Source organism: Neovison vison, chromosome 1 (genome assembly GCF_020171115.1).
Source record: "Neovison vison isolate M4711 chromosome 1, ASM_NN_V1, whole genome shotgun sequence".
Classification (NCBI taxonomy): Eukaryota; Metazoa; Chordata; class Mammalia; order Carnivora; family Mustelidae; genus Neogale; species Neogale vison.
In genome coordinates, this window is record NC_058091.1 from 255,689,665 (window position 1) to 255,708,269 (window position 18,605).

The window sequence follows — 18,605 nt, forward strand, 5'->3', positions numbered from 1 at the left end:
ACTGGAGGAAAATCAAACTTGAGCCAGTAGGAGGTGAGGCCTGGGGACAGGACAAGCCACCTTCTGTGTGTGGTCTGGGATGCCTCTCTGAGGAGGTGGCATTTGAGAAGGAGCCAGTGGAGGGAGGTCCAAGGTGACAGCAAGTGAGGGTGTGTAAACTGTGTTCAAAGACAGTGAGGGGCAGTGTGCCTGGGTGAGGGTGGTAGGAGACAGGAGTCGGGAAGGTGGGGGTTGTGATCTTAATGTAGGGGTCAGGAAACCCCTGGGGGCTTCAAGCAGGGCAGTGCCTTCTTCAGCCATCAGTCTGTTTGGTGGTCTGAGTCCCTTCGCTCCTCTTCCGTGCCTGTCCCAAGTGTGTGTTCCCTTCCTGCCCTGCAGCGAGGGAATGGGCTCCAGTCCTCTCGGTGCCAGTATGGATCTTAGCTAATCTTTGGGGCTCTGTCTCTTTAGCACAAGTGGAGATGATAGTGCTTAGTTAATGCCATTGTCCCTCTCTCCCCTCCACTCCTAGCCCTTTATTCCCATTCCCTCAGTGCCTTCCACCTCCTTCTACCACCAGTTTCCCGCATCTCCCTCTGTTCTGGCTTCTCTGCCTTTTATGTGGCAAACCTTCCTGAGGTATCGCTGTGATCATGTCCCCCCAGTAAGAAGGGTAACAAGAGGGTGGGTGACAACACCAGCAGAGTGAGGAAAGGCCTTCCTGTGCACACAGCAGGCTTGGCCATCCTGGAGACCTGGTACAGGTCGTGTTCAGAAGACCCTGTGCCCCCTGGTTTCATCTGGTCAGAAAGTTTTGCAGTAACTTAATTTGCCCAGCAGTCCCCTTGCTGAGTACCGATCAGAGCAGTGACTCCTGGTGTGGAAGGTCTGCACCATCAGGGAGTCTCCCTGGGTTTTCCCTGGGTCTGAGCTAACTGTGCTCAGTGCTGAATCTCTATAGTATTTATATGATAGCCTTGCTGGGTCGCCTCTTCCACCCCTCATTCATTCCACTTCCTCTGTGATAGTTAACCTTTTCTTTTCTTCAAGTGACTCACTTTCTAGAAATTAAATACACTTGTTTAAAAAGAAACTGTCATCTCCCTGCCCTAAATGGAAAACTAGGACCCACTTGCCATAAGCAGAAATAAACCAATTTGTTAAATTCTAACGCGATCCCTTTGACTGCCAAAGCCTTCAGCCTGGGCACTGCCAGGCTTCAGCCTTGCTAAGAGAAACTTGTCAAGTGGACCTCTTCACATTAGTACAGACTTCCCCACTCCCAAGGTGGCCCCCAGAGTAGCTCCCTGGACTCTGGTCTGTAGCAGGGTTTGGATCATTCTCTGTGTGTGTGTGTGGGGGGGTGTGCTGCTCTGGATGTTAGAATGTTTAGCAACATCCCTGTTTCTACCCAGCTAGATGCTGATAGAACTTCCCACCTCCCTGCTGAGTCTGACAACCAAAAACGTCTCCAGATGTTGCCACGTATCCCCAGGGTGAGGGGGGTGGTTGCAGACTCACCCCCATTGAAAACTACAGGTCTTTACCATTCAGTTTTTTGCTCTTGGGGGGTGGGATGGTATTGACCGTGGCAGATAGGCTGGGAGCCACGGCCCCTCACCTGTGTGTCAGCCCTTGGAGTAAGTTGCAGATGGATGACCTCAGACCAGACTGGGCCTCCAGACACTTTCTGTTTGGCATGTGAGACGTTTTTAGAAATTTGTTGCTTGCATTTTGGCAGATTCTGGCCTTGAAGGTTCTAGAGCTATGGCTGTCTAGGCTGCATGGCAGCAAGTGTTAGGGGCCCCCACAGATAGGGATGTGATCTCCGATGAGCCTCAGATCTCACCACTCCCTGATGCATTCCTGATGCTGAGGCCTGTTTGTCATTGCGGTGTGCCAGTGTTTAACTTCAAGTAGAACTGAGAGGAAACATTTCTTCTCTCACATCTGTATCAAAACCGAGGAAAGTAGGGATAACCAAGAGGATCGTGTTTATAGAAAAGTGTGTGAGAGCACGTTTTTTTCATATATGCAGCTTCCTTTGCCCCACAAGTTAGCTCCTCAGGCCTGGTGGGCTCTGAAGCCAGGTCTCCTGGCCTGGGGAGTCTAAAAATAGGCTTGCAAAGGCTCTGTGAACTTCCTGAACATGTGTACCGACGTGTGTGTGTGTGTGTGTGTGTGTGACCCCACAAGAGTGACTGGGGGCTTTTCAGAGTGTGGCTTTTTGTCTGAAAGTAAACATTCTGCAAAGAGGAAGTGCAGGTCCCAGGGTCACAGAGCAGGGTGTGGATGGGAGGGGCCCCCTGTCCGCACTTGTCCACATGACCCTATGACCACATTTCACTGGCCAGGGTTTCTGTGGCTTGTCGCCTTGGGCTAGGAGGGCAACTGTTGGTCACTGACAGAGATTGCCTATCTGACCTTAAAGAAGCCAGAGCCGTGAAGAGAAGGTGGTAGTAGGAAGTGGCTAGCAGCTCTGTGTACATCTAGAAAGTGTGGCAGGAGCGCGAGGCTGATGTCAGGATACTGAGATCTTCCTGGATCTGAGACCCAGTCGCTGTGTGGCTGTAACCAAGCACCATCCCCTGTCTGTGCCCCTGCTTCCTGGTCCACAACTCGAGGGACTTGGAAGGGTTGATCTTGAGGTATTTCCACCGAAGTTGGCTCTTTTCAGGAGGCCTGCAGTTTCTTGGGCGAGAGCAGGAATCAAGAAGTGGGGGAGGGGTGGTGAGAAGGACAAGTCCACAAAAGCTGGGCTCTTTCATGATGCTCTGAACTGTCATAGTACAAGTCTGTACTAATTGTGACAGCTGAACTGTCACAAATTAGAGATGGGGTCCCCTCCATTTTACAGAAGTGAAGACCGAAGGTCAGAGAGAGAGAGTGACTTGTCTTGACTCACAGCCAGGTTCCAAACCAGATCATCTGGGCCCTAAAACCTTGTCTCCTCCTTGGTTGCCAGCCCTGTGAGCCCCTAGGAACAGTCCAAAGAATGCTATGTGTGACCTCCTGCCATCCACCTGGGGAGCCCACTGTCTGGCAGAACATTGCTTGTCAGTGCATGGTGGAGAAGGGGTCCTGTGGCCATGGGGTCCACCCAGCTTCTACCTCAGGCCTCGCTGGTCCTCCTGGCACTGCTGGCATCCCCTGGCTGGGCACAGGTGCAGTCCTGTAGTTGGGCATGTGGGTGGACAGGCGGCAGTGACCTGGGGCTGCCTGGAATCCTGCTGGTGGCATAGCCTGCCTGGGGGTGTGTGACGTTCAGAGGAGCCAGGGTGACTCTGGTCTAGGGATTTGCCCATCACATTCCCCAAGCATGTCACCATGGGTTTTGTTGACTATCTGACCCTGTCAGCCGGCTGTCATCCCCTCCTCAGACCTCCTGTACCCATCACATCCCTTCAGTCCATCAGGCATGGACTTTGGGGTCACCCAGACCTGGGCTGGAATCTGACAGCCCCCTCTCCTGCTGTGTGACCCAGGACAGGTCTTCTCATGCTTCAGAGCCTCAGTTTCCTCATTTGGACACAGGGTGAAGGCACTGCCTCATAGTGCTTTGTTCAGAGTTAGGAACCCAGCGTGTCCCAGCTGGCGGAGAGTAGAAGCCCTGTGCTACGCACTTAGCTAACAGGTCAGAGGTATCGTTTAAGGTCTGGATGGGCAGATAATTGCGTAAATCGGGCCCGCAGGCTGTTTTGAGGAGGCTTTTCCAATTTTTTGAAATAGCATGAGCCTTTATAAATTGACATCTTTCATTTAAGAATCCAGGCACCTGGCTTGGCTGGAAGGGTCGGCAGCTCTGGCTCCATGGGCCTGTATGTCTGTACGGCATCTGGGAGCTGGCTGAGTGTAGCCTCCCGGAGATGGGCACCTGCCCCCCTGTCTGCCTGTGTGCCCCCCGACCCCAGTCCTGGGTAGCATTTGTGCCCTGCTGGGCCCCGAAGGGAACAGATCATTCCAGTCCTGGGTGTATGGGGGGTCGTGGGGCGCTCTCCTGTCTTCCTAGTGGTGCCCCTCCCATTCCATCCCTGTCAGGAGACTTCGGGCTCATGTTGTCATGAGGGGAACTCGAACATTTCTAGCTGCTGCAGAGTCTGGGAGACTCCATCATGGTTACTCCTATCTGTGTCTGCTGTTGCCACAGCCACAGACTCCTGTGACGGTATGAGACCTCACCGAGTCAGCGGGGCGGCCAACATTCCTTCACAACATTCATGCCCTGGCTTGTGGATCCCTGCCTGCCTCCTTCCGGTGCCTCCCCCCACCCCACCCCCAGCACATGTCTATGGACCATCTCAAATGCCACAGATGTTTAACAGATTTAGTTGAAAATGGTGTCACCTACCCGGCAGGTATTGCCCGTGACCCTGTTCACTCCATGACTTTGCCTTCCCAGAGGGCAGGTTCATGGCCCTGGCTCCTTCCTCTCTGTCTCTGCAAGGGTCTTGGCACAACTGGGAATGGGAGCTGGGCAGACAGATGGTGAGATGGATGGAAAATGTGTGTGCAGACACACATCTTCCTGTGTCTCTCTCCCCAGGGACTGCACGTTCAGTTTGCATCTGCCCCAGAGTCTGGTTCTAAGCCTGAACTTGGCCTTTCCTGAAAGGTGGTGTGGTGAGGATAGTGGTGATGGCAGTGACTATCCAAATGATGACCGTGACTGTCGTCTGTTAGGTTTTGGCTAAGTGCTGGGCCTATGTTTGTTATTCTTACACGTGCGATCTCATTTAATCTCCCCAGTCCGTGTCAGGGTAGGAATGAGTTGCCCCATTTTTTAGATGAGGAAATGGAGGCTTGCCATCACCCGGTAGCAGCCTTTGGACTTGGGCTGAGGGGACTTTGGTCCTGAAGCCAATGCTCCTGATCTCTGGGCTGGAGAGCACCAGAAGGGGTGAGGCACTCCCGGATTCCAGTCACCTCGGTAGCACCCCAGAGCCGCCCAAGGGACTTGTGCCAGCATATTAGGACCCGGTCCCACCTCTGGGATTGTGGCCAAGGGGCCCTAGAATGTACTAGACAGGCTCAGAAGCTTGTCAGATCATTGCTTCTCCCCTCTGCCTTGGCAGAACTGCCCCTCTACCCGCCCCATCCCCCGCCCCCCAGGCCCCAAGGTCATCCACTGTGCTCCGAGTGCCCTTCCTGCCCATTGAGGCCACTCGGTTCACATGGTTCTTTCCACGGGCTTTCTGTGGACGTGGCAGGCGCAGCTGGGGGTGGAGGAAGGAGGCCCCGCGTTCCAGGGAGGCCTTGTGGGCGTGGGCTGCCCCACTCAATGGCCACATTGTTTGGTTTGGAGCTCAGAGGTGCGGAGGTTTGGGGACTCCACCTACAGGGACAAGGCTGCTGAGAAGCTAGAGACATTTTTGTGTCGACTGTTTAGTGTTTGGTGGCCGCTCTGTGGCCTTCTTTCTATAGACCTCTGTTGAGGAACCAGAAGCCTTTTGCCTTGTGCGTTGATGGGGTGTCCCCCTGCCCAGGGGCTGGGAGGCCTGGATGATTGTGGTACCTGTCTGTTTCCCCAGAAAGAAAGAAGCCCAGAGAGGCAAAGGGCTTGCTCTAGGCTCCACGCTTCAGCCGTCTTTGTGTCTTGGAGTCAGACAGACTGGCTTTATGTCCTGGTTCTGTCCCTTACATGCTTAGCGGCTTTGGGGAAGCCCTTTCCTCATCAAACCTCAGCTTCCCAAACTGCAGAAGGATGAGTAAAACTGCTTCCAGTAAAGGAATGCTTAGCACGGTCCAGTATGCCTTAGGTGCTCACTTATGGCAGCCATCAGCCATCTGTGGGGGGGTGGGGGAGGGGGCAGAATTGGGAGCTTCCATCCGGCTTGCTTTGCCGAATCCTGGTGTCTGCTGTGTTTGTCAGCCTTTGGCTGTTCTGCCCTGAATTCTGGGCACCTTAAGGCCACTGACATGTTTCACTTATAATCCTTCATTCATGTACCCAGTGAACACTTACTGATCATATGTGAGCTTGAGGCTTTGCTAATATAGATGGACTTTTATAGGTATAAACTACTTATTCCATGATAAAGGGACTTTAGTTCCTCCCCTTGAGCCCTATAATGCCCATGTTGCAAATGACTTACAGCTGTTCAGAGCTTCATTTTTCCAGGTGTGGTAACTGAGGACTAGAGCAGGAAAGGGGTTCTGCCAGCCCCACCGAAGGACAGTGGCAGAACTGGGACTGTGTCCAGACCTCCTGGCTCTGGCTTATTTAACTTTAGTTCCAGGAATGTTGCCAGCATTTATTTATTGAGCGCCTTGGGTGTACTCAGTGCTCTTTACTGGCTTCAGGGAAGGCTGGGGAGGTAAGGGGGTCCCAGGCACAGAGCAGAGTGGTGATGCCTCATCTCTGGCTTGTGCATGCCTCAGTTGTCCTGCGGGGACCACTGGGCTATGGTAGTGCCCCCCAATCCTGCTGCTTGGCCCTATGGCCTGGGCTGTAAAAGTTAATGTCTAAACCCTGGGTGGTCCAAGCTTTTTCTTATCTGGGCTGGGACATCCCAGCTCCCTTATCTCCTGGTGAGCAAGCTCCCTTGGTATGTGTGAGCTGACCGCTGGGGCCCAGTGGGGCCCAGCGAGGGCTGGAGCCTGGAGAGAGAGTGGGCCCTTCCCCTACCCACCCAGGGGCTGGGACTCAAGCTTTCTGTGGCTTCTTCCTTGAAGCATGAGAAGGGGGATGGGGTCACTAGGTCTGGCACATGAGCTGGGGAGATGAACAGAGCCCAGACTTGGCACCCAGATCGTCCCAGTTCAGGTCCTGGCTCTGCCCCTACTCATTTCGTCCATTCACAGCCTTGAGAGGTATGGCTGGTTCTCCCTGGCTGGGAAGGGACCCGCTGTGCCATCACAAAAGCTTCTGTGGACTCAGCAGTCCCTTTCCGGTATGGATTGTTGGGGCCTCTCCTGCAGCCTCCCTGTCTTCTCTTTACTCAGATCTGGGTTTAATTCCATTCAGTGTTGACACCATAAAAAAAAAAATCCAATTTTTTTTTCTTATTCTGGTTTTAGTTTGTTTGCTTTTATTAAAAAAAGAAAACAAAAAACCCCTTAATCAGAGAGACCTTAATCTCTCTGAGCCTCAGTTTCCCCATATGTAAAATTGGGAATAAAGTATCACTAACTGCTAATAATAGTTGGTAACACTTACTGAGCATAGACTCACTGTGTGCTGGGTCATGTTTTCAGATAATCCACGCAAAGCATGTGGCACAGGGCCTGGCATGGAATAAGGTCTTGATTCCAGTGAAATGTCATGGCTGGGGAAAATGAGGCTGACCCCAGGTCCCTGACCTGGCAGGCATTCAGCCTGTTGGGGTTGAGGGGACCGAGTGAGCCTGTGTAGGTCAAATGGCTGCATACCTGATGTTTTCTTGGTGTGTTACTTCCGAGGGCAGAAATCACCTTGTTGTTGATGTTTGGCCCTGAAAGGCAGATCTGGTAGAGAGGTGAGATTTTTGATTCTGGCTTCATTGGTCTTAAGGAGTCGTGAGTTGATTGATTTGCACAGCTCTGAAGAAGCTGGTCCCGTGAGCATCCCCAGGCTGGAAAAAGAGGTGATACCTTCTGTATTGAGCTGTGCAGCTGAGTGGTGTTTGGTGCCCCCTTCCCCGAGACCCCCTGCCAGGTGGATTCATCTCCGAGATGCAGAGGTTTGGTTTTCTGAATGAGAACTCCGGGAGCACAGGGGCTGTTTTTCACTGCCATAGCCCAAGGAGCTAACATAATATAGGGACAGGGTAGATGGGTGCCTGACGAATCCATGGGTAAGTGAATCAATGAAGGCGTGAGTGACGGGAGAGGTGATGTGACCCGCCAAGATCATGTAACGAGGCCGTGACCCTTACGCTGTTCCATGACAGCTGCTTAATCTAAACTGATGGGGAGCAAACACAGGTTTCCAGTTTCCTTTGGCCTTCAGCCAGAGAAGAAGCCAGCAGCTGCCGGCTGTCCACCATCGGGCACCCTCTGAGCGCGGGTATGGGCTTGTGTCTCCAGGGAAACAAAGCTCATGGGTGGGGAGGAGGGAGACCGGTGATGGTGAGGGAACGCCTCCTGACAAGAGGGCCCGGAAAGAGCAAGTGCGTCTCTTACAAGTGCTGCTTGTATCCAAGCTCAGGCAGAGCCGCCTTCCTAAGGGAGGACAACTGTGTGAGCAGCCTGGCGCACGTGGGCCAGGTTCAAATCCTTGCTCTGCCTGCACCTGCCGTGGGTTCCAGGGTAGGGTGGGAGGGGACTTCCTATCTTACAGGTCGAGTCGAAACCTTCTAATAAAGATATTCAGATGTCAGCAGAGAAAATGTCCGATGTATCGTAGATCTTCCCAGCTGTTTGGGGAGGAAGTTGGGCCCAGGGAATAGGTTATGAGGTCTTTAGTCAAAGCGCTTGGTTCAAATCCTGGCCTCGTCTCTTGGTAGTTGGGGACAAGTTATTGACTCTCTCTGTGCCTCAGTTTTCTTTATCTGGAATAGGAGGCTGATGAACAACAGCCTGTGCATCAAGTCTGGCCGCCCCTTGTGTTTGTAGATGGAGGTTTGTGGGCACACAGCGGTGCCCATTTGTTCAGGAGCCTCTGGCTGCTTTCCGGCTACAAAAGCAGTCTGCTTGCGACAGACACTGTCTGGCTACAGACCCGAAAACATCTACTTTCTCGCTCACTCTCTCTGTCTCATAAATAAATAAAATCTTAAAAAAAAAAAACCGAAAACATTTGCCATTATAATCATTTTTTTTTTAAGGTTTTATTTATTTATTTGACAGAGAGAGATCACAAGCAGGCAGAGAGGCAGGCAGAGAGAGAGGAGGAAGCAGGCTCCCTGCTGAGCAGAGAGCCCGATGCGGGCCTCGATCCCAGGACCCTGAGATCATGACCTGAGCCGAAGGCAGCGGCTTAACCCACTGAGCCACCCAGGCGCCCTTTTTTTTTTTTAAGGTGTTAGCCATTATAATCATTTTTAAGAGTACAGGTCAGTGGCATTAGTATGGTCACAAAGTTGGGCAATCGTTCCCGCCATCCATCTCTGGAACTTTTTCATCTTCCTGAACTGAAACGGCATACTGGTACTTTTGGGTGCTGTACACACTAGAGAAACTTCTCTAGTAACAAACTATAGAAATGATCCCTGAAAGTATAGTCTTCATACCGGTATTTTAAATTGGTTAATTAATAATTATTTTGTAGGCTCCATGCCCAGCGTGGACCCCAGTGCGGGCCTTGAACTCACGACCTGAGCTGAGCTGAGCTGAGCTGAGTCAGATGCTTAGCCAACTGAGCCACTCACCTGCCCCAAAACTATGTACCATTAACACCAACTTCCCATTCTCCTCCCTATCCCCTAGCACTCACCTTTCTGCTCTCTGTTTTATGAATTTGACAGCTCAAGGAAACTCACATAAGAGGGATCGTGTGTGTGCTTTTGTGGCTGGCTTATTTCACTTAGCATGTTGTCTTTGATGTACACTCATGTATTAGAATTTCCTTTTTTCAAGGCTGAATGATATTCCATTGTGTGTGTGTGTGTGTGTGTATGATATGTATATACCATATTTTGTTTTTCCATTCATCTGATGATGGACGTTTGGTCTGTTTCCACCTTTTAGCTATTGTGAATAGTGCTGCTGTGAACACTGGTAGACAGATACCTGTTGAATATCCTCCTTTCAGCTTTTGGCTATATATCAAGAAGTGGAAGTGCCAGATCATAAAGGATTTCTATTTTGAATATTTTAAATCCTATTTTTAATTTTTAAATTCTTTTTTTTTTTTAAGATTTATTTATTTATTTGACAGACAGAGATCACAGGTAGGCAGAGAGGCAGACAGAGAGAGAGAGGAGGAGGCAGGCTCCCCATGGAGCAGAGAGCCTGATGTGGGGCTTGATTCCAGGACCCTGAGATCATGACCTGAGCCGAAGGCAGAGGCTTAAACCACTGAGCCACCCAGGTGCCCTCTATTTTTAATTTTTAGAGGAACCTCTGTACTCTCTTCCACAATGGCTATACCATTTCACATTCCTACTAGAAATGCACAAGGGTTCCCATTTCTATACATCTGTGCCAATACTTTTTTTTTTTTTTAGGATTTATTTATTTGAGAGTGAGAGAGAGAGAGAAAGCACAAGCAGGAGGGTCAGAGGGTAAATAAGCAGACTTCTCACTGAGGGTGGAGCCCAATGGAGGGCTCCGTCTCATAACCCGAAGATCCCTACCTGGGCCAAAACCAAGAGTCAGATGCTCAACTGCCCATGCCATGCAAGCGCCCCTCTTTTTTTTCCCCCCTAAGTATTCCTGGGTTATTTTCTTCTCTTTGATGCTATTGTAAATGGAATTGTTTCCTTAATTCCCTTTTTGGATTATTCATTGTCTGCGTATGGGAACTCAACTGAATTTTGTGTGTTGTTTTATATCCTGCAACTTTGCTGAATTTGTTTTTACTGGTTGTAACAATTTTTTGTGTGTTCATAATCTTTAGGGTTTTCTACATACAAGGTCATGTCATCTGTAAACAGAGATCATTTTACTCCTCCTTTGCAATTTGCTTGCTTGTATTTCTTTTTCTTGCCTAATTGCACTGGCTAGGACTTCCGGTATTGTGTTGACTAGAAGTGAAGAAAGTGGGCATCCTTGTGTTGTTCCTAATCTTAAAGGAGAAGCTTTCAGTATTTCACCACTGAGTGTGATGTTCACTATGTTCACTGTCATATATGGTCTTTGGTACATTGAAGTGGTTTTCTTCTTTTTTAAAAATTTTATTTATTTGAGAGAGGAAGAGCACAAGCTGGGAAAGAGGAAGAGGGAGAAGCAGACACCCTGCTGAGCAGGGAGCCTGACGTGGGGCTCCATCCCAGGACCCTGAGATCATGACCCAAGCCTAAAGCAGATGCGTAACCCATTGAGCCACCCAGGTGTGCCGAGGTGGTTTTATTCTATTCCATATGTGTTGAATGGTTTTCTTTTTTTTTTTTTTTTTTTAGATTTTTTTTTTAATAGTTGTAGACAGGTTATTTTATTTTTATTTTTTTTAAATTTTATTTATTTATTTGACATTTGACAGACAGAGATCACAAGTAGGCAGAGAGGCAGGCAGAGAGAGAGGAGGAAGCCGACTCCCTGCTGAGCAGAGAGCCCGATGTGGGGCTTGATCCCAGGACCCCAGGATCACGACCTGAGCTGAAGGCAGAGGCTTTAACCCACTGAGCCACCCAGGCGCCCCTTGAATGGTTTTCTTATGAAGGAATGTTGAATTTTGTCAATTTTTTTTTCTTTTCTTTAATTTTAATTGTTTTATTATTATTATTATTTTTAAAGTAGGCTCCATGCGCAGTATGGAACCCAATGTGGGGCTTGATCTCATGACCTTGAGATCAAGGCCTCAGCTGAGATCAAGCACTGGATGCTTAACCCACTGAGCCATCCAGGCACCCTGCCAAATGCTTTTTCAGAGTCAATTAAAATGATCATGTTTTTTTCCTCTTTCATTCCATTAATGTGTATTACATTGACTGATCTTTGTATGTTAAACCGTCCTTTCAGGAATAAATCCCACTGTGTAATGGTGTATAATCTCTTTAATATGCTGTTGAATTTGATTTGCTAGTACTTTGTTAAGGATTTTGCATCAGTATTCATCAGGGATATTGATCTGTAGTTTTATTTTCTTGCAGGTGTTTGTCTGGCTTTGATATTTGAGAGGGTCATACTGACCTCCTGGAATGAGTTAGGTAGTACCCATTAAGATTTTCTATTTTGGGGGCACCTGGGTGGCTTGGCCATTAGGCGATTGCCTTCGGCTCGGGTCATGATCCCAGGGTGCTGGGATCGAGCCCCGTATTGGGCTCTCTGCTCAGCGGGGAGCCTGCTTCCCTTCCTCTCTCTGGCTGCCTCTCTGCCTACCTGTGGTCTCTGTCTGTCAAGCAAATAGAATCTTTAAAAAAAAAAAAAAAAACAACTTAAAAAAAAAAAGATTCTCTATTTTTTGTGTGATTCAGGAATTTGTGTTTTTTGTGTTTTTAGGAATTTGTCCAATTTATCTAGTTTCTTGGGTCTACAGTTGTTCTTAGTTACTCTCTTAACAATCTCCTTTTTATTTCTATAAAATCAGTAGTAATGTCCCTGCTCATTTCTGATATTAGTAATATGAATCCTCTTTTTTTCCTTAGTCAGTCTGGCAAATGGACATATGTTTTTAATTATCTTGGATGTATTATCTGGGAGCGGAATTGCTGGATCATATGGTAATACTGTGTTTAACATTATGAGGAACTGCTACCCCATTTTCTAAAGTACCTGCCCCATTTTACATTCTCCCCATCATTGTTTGAGGGTTCCAGTTTGTCCATGTTCTTGCCAACACTTACTGTTCTCCAGCTTTTTAATTCTAGGTATCCTAGCAGCTATGAAGTGGTATCTCATTGTAGTTTTGATTAGCATTTCCCTAATGACCAATGATGGTGAGCATCTTTTCATATCCTTATTGGCCATTCTTTCTCTTTTTTGGAGAAACATTTATTCAAATCCTTTGTCCATTTTTAAATTGTGTTATTTGTCCTCTCATTGTTGAGTTGTAAGAGTTCTTTATATATTCTGGTTACTAGGTTTTTAATCAAAATATATGATTTCCAGGTATTTTTCCCACTTTGTGGGTTGTCTTTTCACTTTCTTGATCCTGTCTTCTGATGTACAAAAGCTTTTATTGTTGGTGAAGTCCATTGTGTCTATTTTTTCTTCTGTTGCTTGTGATCTTGGTGTCAATTCTACCTACCTGATCTCTACTAATCCCCATATACTCCTTGACGTGCACTTAGGGGTATAATATATAATATATAGTAATATATATATTAGTATATATAGTACATATATAATATATATATTATATATAGTAATATATAATTTATAAATATGTAAGTGTATATATTATACAAATATAATATTTTTATACACTTATTTTTCGGGAAAACACTTTTTCTTGCTGATGATCTTTAATAATGCAAATCCCTAAAGCCTCTGAAAATACCCAGGGCTTCTCAACCCATCATTTGGTAAAGGTTTACCAAGATGCTCTTACATCCTACCCAAGCCCTTAGCTCTTTGGTTAGAGGCACAAAGAAGGAACACTGATGAGGAAGTTCAGGTTATTAAGGAGGATAAAAGAGATGATAACCCTGCCAGTTTGCTCCCCAGATATCTCTACCAGCGTTTTATATTAGTTTCTGCTAGGGGGAGGCGAGAAATGGCCCCAGGGTCCAGGCTTCTTTCTTTTTTGCAATTTCCATAGAGCAGTGATTCTCACAGTATGGTCAGGGGACCAGCAACCCTTGCCCGGGTGTTTGTTAGAAATGCAAATTCTTGGACCCTACCCCAGCCAGGGGTGGGGTCCAGTGACTTTTGTTGTATTAGCAGGTTCTCCAAGTGATTCTGATGCACAGTAAAGTTTGAAGACTCCTGACATAGTGTTTTTAGCTGGTAGCACCTAGAGATTACTAGGAAAATCTTACTTGCCCAGTGAGATGGCATCCTCATCCTCCTCTTTGCTCTAATTCATCCTCATCATCTCTTGTGAAACGTGAGATCAGATGCTTTTGGTAACAAGTAACAGAAAATCTCAAACTAGCCTAAACAATGGAAGAAATTAATTGGCTTACATATTTTATTTCAAAAGTACAGGGGAAGGTCAGGCTTGAGGGGGATTTCGAGTGCAGCTCAGTAGTGCTGTGATTCTCTCTGCCCTCTTCTTTGTATCAGCTGTGTCTTCAACATAGGCTTCCCTCATGATTGCAAGATGGCTGCCTACAACCTTCAAGGCTTTGTGCTTCCTAATTGGCTCCAGAGGGAGATACCATGGCATCCTACACCACAAAGCAGAGCTCACTAGCTTGGCTGTGCTTAGACCAGCCCTGGGCCAGCCCTTAGCGCAAGAGGCAAAGAATTTCCCTTGAATGAGTTAGGCCTCCTCTCCCCACTGAGGATGGGTGAGTCCTACTCAGCTATCCCGACTGTTTCACAAAAGTGAAGGAACCAATGCTGCATATGCAGGGGGAGGGAAGCCCTCATACCTTACCCTTTTGGCTATTTGCACCAAATCCACTGTTCCTCTGCTTTTCTAACCTTTAGAAATACCGTATCCAGGGGGATCCTCTAAAGCAGAAATCTATCTGTAACACCACTTTTTAAAACCCTTTGGTACCTTTCTCCAGACATACACACAGAGCTTTCAGAGTCAAGTTCATATATTTGGAGATGTTTGAATTCTAGTTCCAGGTAACATTTGTGACCCACTCTCTTCCCATCCATTTGAACTCCTTGGAACATTGTATGATTCCCCCTTCATACTCTTCCACTCTGCTTTGCCTCTGCACTTGCTGTATGCTTCCTGCAATGTCTTTGTCCTTCTTCATTTGGCAGATTTGCCCTTCAAAACCAGCTCTTCTCTGGGAGGCCCTCCAGGATGGCCACAGGATTTTAGGTGACATAGTCACGATGTGCCTGTACTTGTCTCTGCCTGTGGTCTTGGGGTAGGGAACTGTCTAGTTTATCCTGGGTCCCCCGTCCTTCGGCTTGTTATACACAGAGCTCAGATAGTGTTTGTTGATTGAATATGACTTTTATGGCCCTGCTGTACCTAGCACTGTGGAGCTCCTGGAAGACCCTCGGTTGGTGCTTATTGATGGATTAAACTGATCACAAACCTCACTTATCCTGGTCCTGAGAAAACCCTGAGCCCCAAGTGGCTTGCTGCTCTCAAGGGAGTGTGAAGGTTGAGTTTCTGATGGTTTCAAAGAGTTGGTCCTTGGTACTTGCAGCTTTTGGAATTGGGGCTTGGGGAGGGCTTAGAGGCCTTCAGCTCTGCACCCAGGAACCCTTGATCCTGAGAAGCCTCTTTACATCCTGACACAGTGAGCACAGGCCTGCTGGAGCTTTCATTGTGGACAGGCATAGATCCCCCCACCCCCTGCAGTGGAATAGATGCATCTGTAGCCAAGGGCTATTTTAGGCCAGTTCTTACCATTAAAAAAAAAAAAGTTTATTTCTAATATTTTTTATTAATTATTTTTATTAACATATATTGTATTATTTGCCCCAGGGATACAGGTCTGTGAGTCATCAGGCTTACACACTTCACAGCACTCACCATAGCATATACCCTCCCCAATGTCCATAATCCAACCACCCTCTCCACACCCCGCTCCTCTCAGCAACCCTCAGTTTGTTTCCTGAGATTAAGAATCTCTTATGGTTTATCTCCCTCCTGATCCCATCTTATTTCATTTTTTCCTTTCCTACCCCCCAAACCCCCCACTCTGCCTCTCAAATTCCTCATATCAGGGAGATCATATGATAATTGTCTTTCTCCAATTGACTTATTTCACTCAGCAGAATACCCTCTAGTTCCATCCACGTCATTGCAAATGGCAAGATTTCATTTCTTTTGATGGCTGCATAGTATTCCATTGTGTATATGTACCACATCTTCTCTATCCATTCATCTGTTGATGGACATCTAGGTTCTTTCCGTAGTTTGGCTGTTGTGGACATTGCCACTATAAACATTCGGGTGCACGTGTCCCTTTGGATCACTACATTTATATCTTTAGGGTAAATACCCAGTAGTGTGATTGTTGGGTCATAGGGTAGCTCTATTTTCAACTTTTTGAGGAACCTCCATGCTGTTTTCCAGAGTGCCTGCACCAGCTTGCATTCCCACCAACAGTGTAGGAGGGTTTTCCTTTCTCCACATCCTCGCCAACATCTGTCATTTCCTGACTCATTAATTTTAGCTGTTCTGACTGGTATGAGGTGGTATCTCATTGTGGTTTTGATTTGTGTTTCCCTGATGCCGAGTGATGTGGAGCACTTTTTCATGTGTCTGTTGGCTATCTGGATGTCTTCTTTGCAGAAATGTCTGTTCATGTCTTCTGCCCATTTCTTGATTGGATTATTTGTTCTTTTGGTGTTGAGTTTGGTAAGTTCTTTATAGATTTTGGATACTAGCCCCTTATCTGATATGTCATTTACAAATATCTTTCTAATATTTTTATAACTCCTATTTGCTGATTAAAATGTGGAACATACATACAAGTGTAGACCACCTGTAATCCTTCTCTGGGTGTTGACATATGTGCTTTCATTCTGTTTTCTAGGCACACATATTTAGTGACTTCTTAAGGTCATGAGATGCCTATGTTATTTTTATTTGTCATTATTTTATTAATTGGGATTATTTTGTTAACTAAACCCCATGTATTTTTTTTTAAGATTTTAATTAATTTATTTGACAGAGAAAGAGACAGACAGACAGACAGACAGTGAGAGAGGGAAGACAAGCAGGGGGAGTGGGAGAGGAAGAAGCAGGCTTCCTTCTGGATAGGGAGCCCGATGTGGGACTCGATCCCAGCACCCTGGGATCATGACCAGAGCTGAAGGCAGACGCATAATGCCTGAGCCACCCAGATACCCCAACATTTCTTTTTTTTTTTTTTTATTAAGATTTTATTTATTTGAGAGAGAGTGAGAGAGGGAGAACATGAGCAGGGTGAGGGACAGAGGGAGAAGCAGACTCCCTGCTGAGCAGGAAAACCGGTGTGGGGCTTGATCCCAGGACTCCCAGATCATAACCTAAGCCGAAGGCAGGCGCTTAATGACTGAGCCACCCAGGCACCGCCACCTTCTTCCTCCTCTTCTTTTTATTTATTTTTAAAGATTTTATTTGTTTATTTGACAGGCAGAGATCACAAGTAGGCAGAGAGGAAGGCAGAGAGAGCTAGAGGGGGAAGCAGTCTCTCTGCAGAGCAGAGGGCCTGATGTGGGGCTCCATCCCAGGACCCTGGGATCATGACCTGAGCCGAAGGCAGAGGCTTTAACTCACTGAGCCACCCAGGTGCCCCTTTCTTCTTTTTTAAAAAAGATTTTATTAGAGAGTGTGTGTATGCATGAGTGGGGGTGGGAGGGTGGGGGGGATGGGGAACATGATGGAGAGGCAGAAGGGAAGGAAGAAGCAAATTCCCTGGTGAGCAGGGATCCTGATGTGGGGCTCAGTCCCAGGACCCCAAGATCATGACCTGAGCCAAAAACAGACACCCAACCCACTGAGCCACCCAGGTGCTCCAAACCCCATGCAGTTCTGTAGAAGTCCCCTGCAGCCTTGCCACTGACAAGCTGAAAGCTAGAGCATTAAGATCCATACAATTGGTGGGGGGGCTCCTGAGTGGCTCATTTGTTAGATATGTCTGCCTGCGGGTCGGGTCATGATACCTGGGTCCTGGGATTGAGCCCTACGTTGGGCTCTTTGCTTGGCGGGAAGCCTGCTTCTCCCTCTCCCACTCTCCCAGCTTGTATTCCTGCCCTCACTGTGTCTCTCTCTGTCAAAGAAACAAAAATAAAATCTTTTTTTTTTTTTTTTTAAAGAAAATATCCATATAATGGAACCTAGTAAGAACTATGTTATGAACGGGACCTTTTTGTTTGTTTGTTTGTTTATCCCATCAAGGCACTAAGATGTGAAATTTTTTCAAGCCAAAAGGATGGGGAAAAAAAAAAGGTGGGGGGGTGTGTGTGGAAGAAAACCCAGACCATATTTTGCTCTATGTGAGAGGATAGGCAGTGTTTACACGAAGGTTAATGGGCTATCACTCTAACACATACGTGATTAATACCAAGGAATGCTGTTCTTTCAGACTTGGACAGGACGGTCATCAAAACACTATATTGGGGTCCATATGCAAGTTGTGAAATATCATGGGTTTAATCCTGGCATGGAACCAAAAGCTGATACCTTTATTCTCGGGAATAAAACCAAAGATAAGCTCAGAGCTTCTCAGAAGCCAAAGCCATCTGTCAATCAATCTGTCAGTCAATCAGTCAATAAATTTTTAAAAATTACAAAAGGGAAGTGCATGGGGTCATGGAGCTCTTGAACTGCGGAAGAAGGAAGGATTGGGAGGACGCTCAAGCTCTCCTAGTGCTGAACCCTGGAGAGGCTGGTCAGAGGGACCTTGTGCAAGGGTGTTGTGTAAGGGAAGGTTTCACTAACAGAGGCAGGAAGTGCCCGGGTTTGACCACCGGTTGCACGGACTCTTGATGATAACAGTGGGCGTGCAGATGGGCTGTAGTTCTAGGAAGGCATAGATTTGTGGGAAACCTGAGTAACATAGTCTGAGTGTGACACTGGCTGGTAGTTTTGTTTGCAGGAGATTCAACAGGAAAGAGCATGTTGGTTGCTGTGGCTTGGTTGTTGTGCTTTTGTGTCGAGAATTTCATTCAACAGCCTTGACATTGGAGGTAGAAGTTAGTGCCATTTTACAGATGAAATTGAGGCTCAGGGAGATTCAGTCACTTAATCAGGGTCACAGAGCCAATTAAGAGGCAGGACTTGAATTCAAGTTCATCTTGTCCTTTTCAACTTCAGGCTGTTGGAGAAGGGGAAGTGCCTGAGACTGCGGGTGTGTTCACTGTGTGGGCGGAGTTGGGCCTGTGCCCTAAACACCACCTCATCCAGTCCTTGCCAGTCACTTGGGTGATCCTGAGTATCCTCCCATTCTGCAGAGATGGGGGTCATTACCCAAGGGCACACGTAGTAAGGGCTGGAGAGGCAGAGTAGGAGCTCCCGACCTGGGTTTGGAGGTAGC

General features: G+C 47.4%; 1 protein-coding gene and 1 pseudogene across 1 annotated transcript in view; one reads left to right on the forward strand and one right to left on the reverse strand.

The window, feature by feature from the left end:
• The window catches only part of STK10 (serine/threonine kinase 10), a 120,636-nt gene that overhangs the window by 32,015 nt on the left and 70,016 nt on the right, over window positions 1-18,605 (forward strand). The window lies entirely within an intron of this gene.
• LOC122896976 lies at window positions 9,048-9,123 on the reverse strand (annotated as a pseudogene).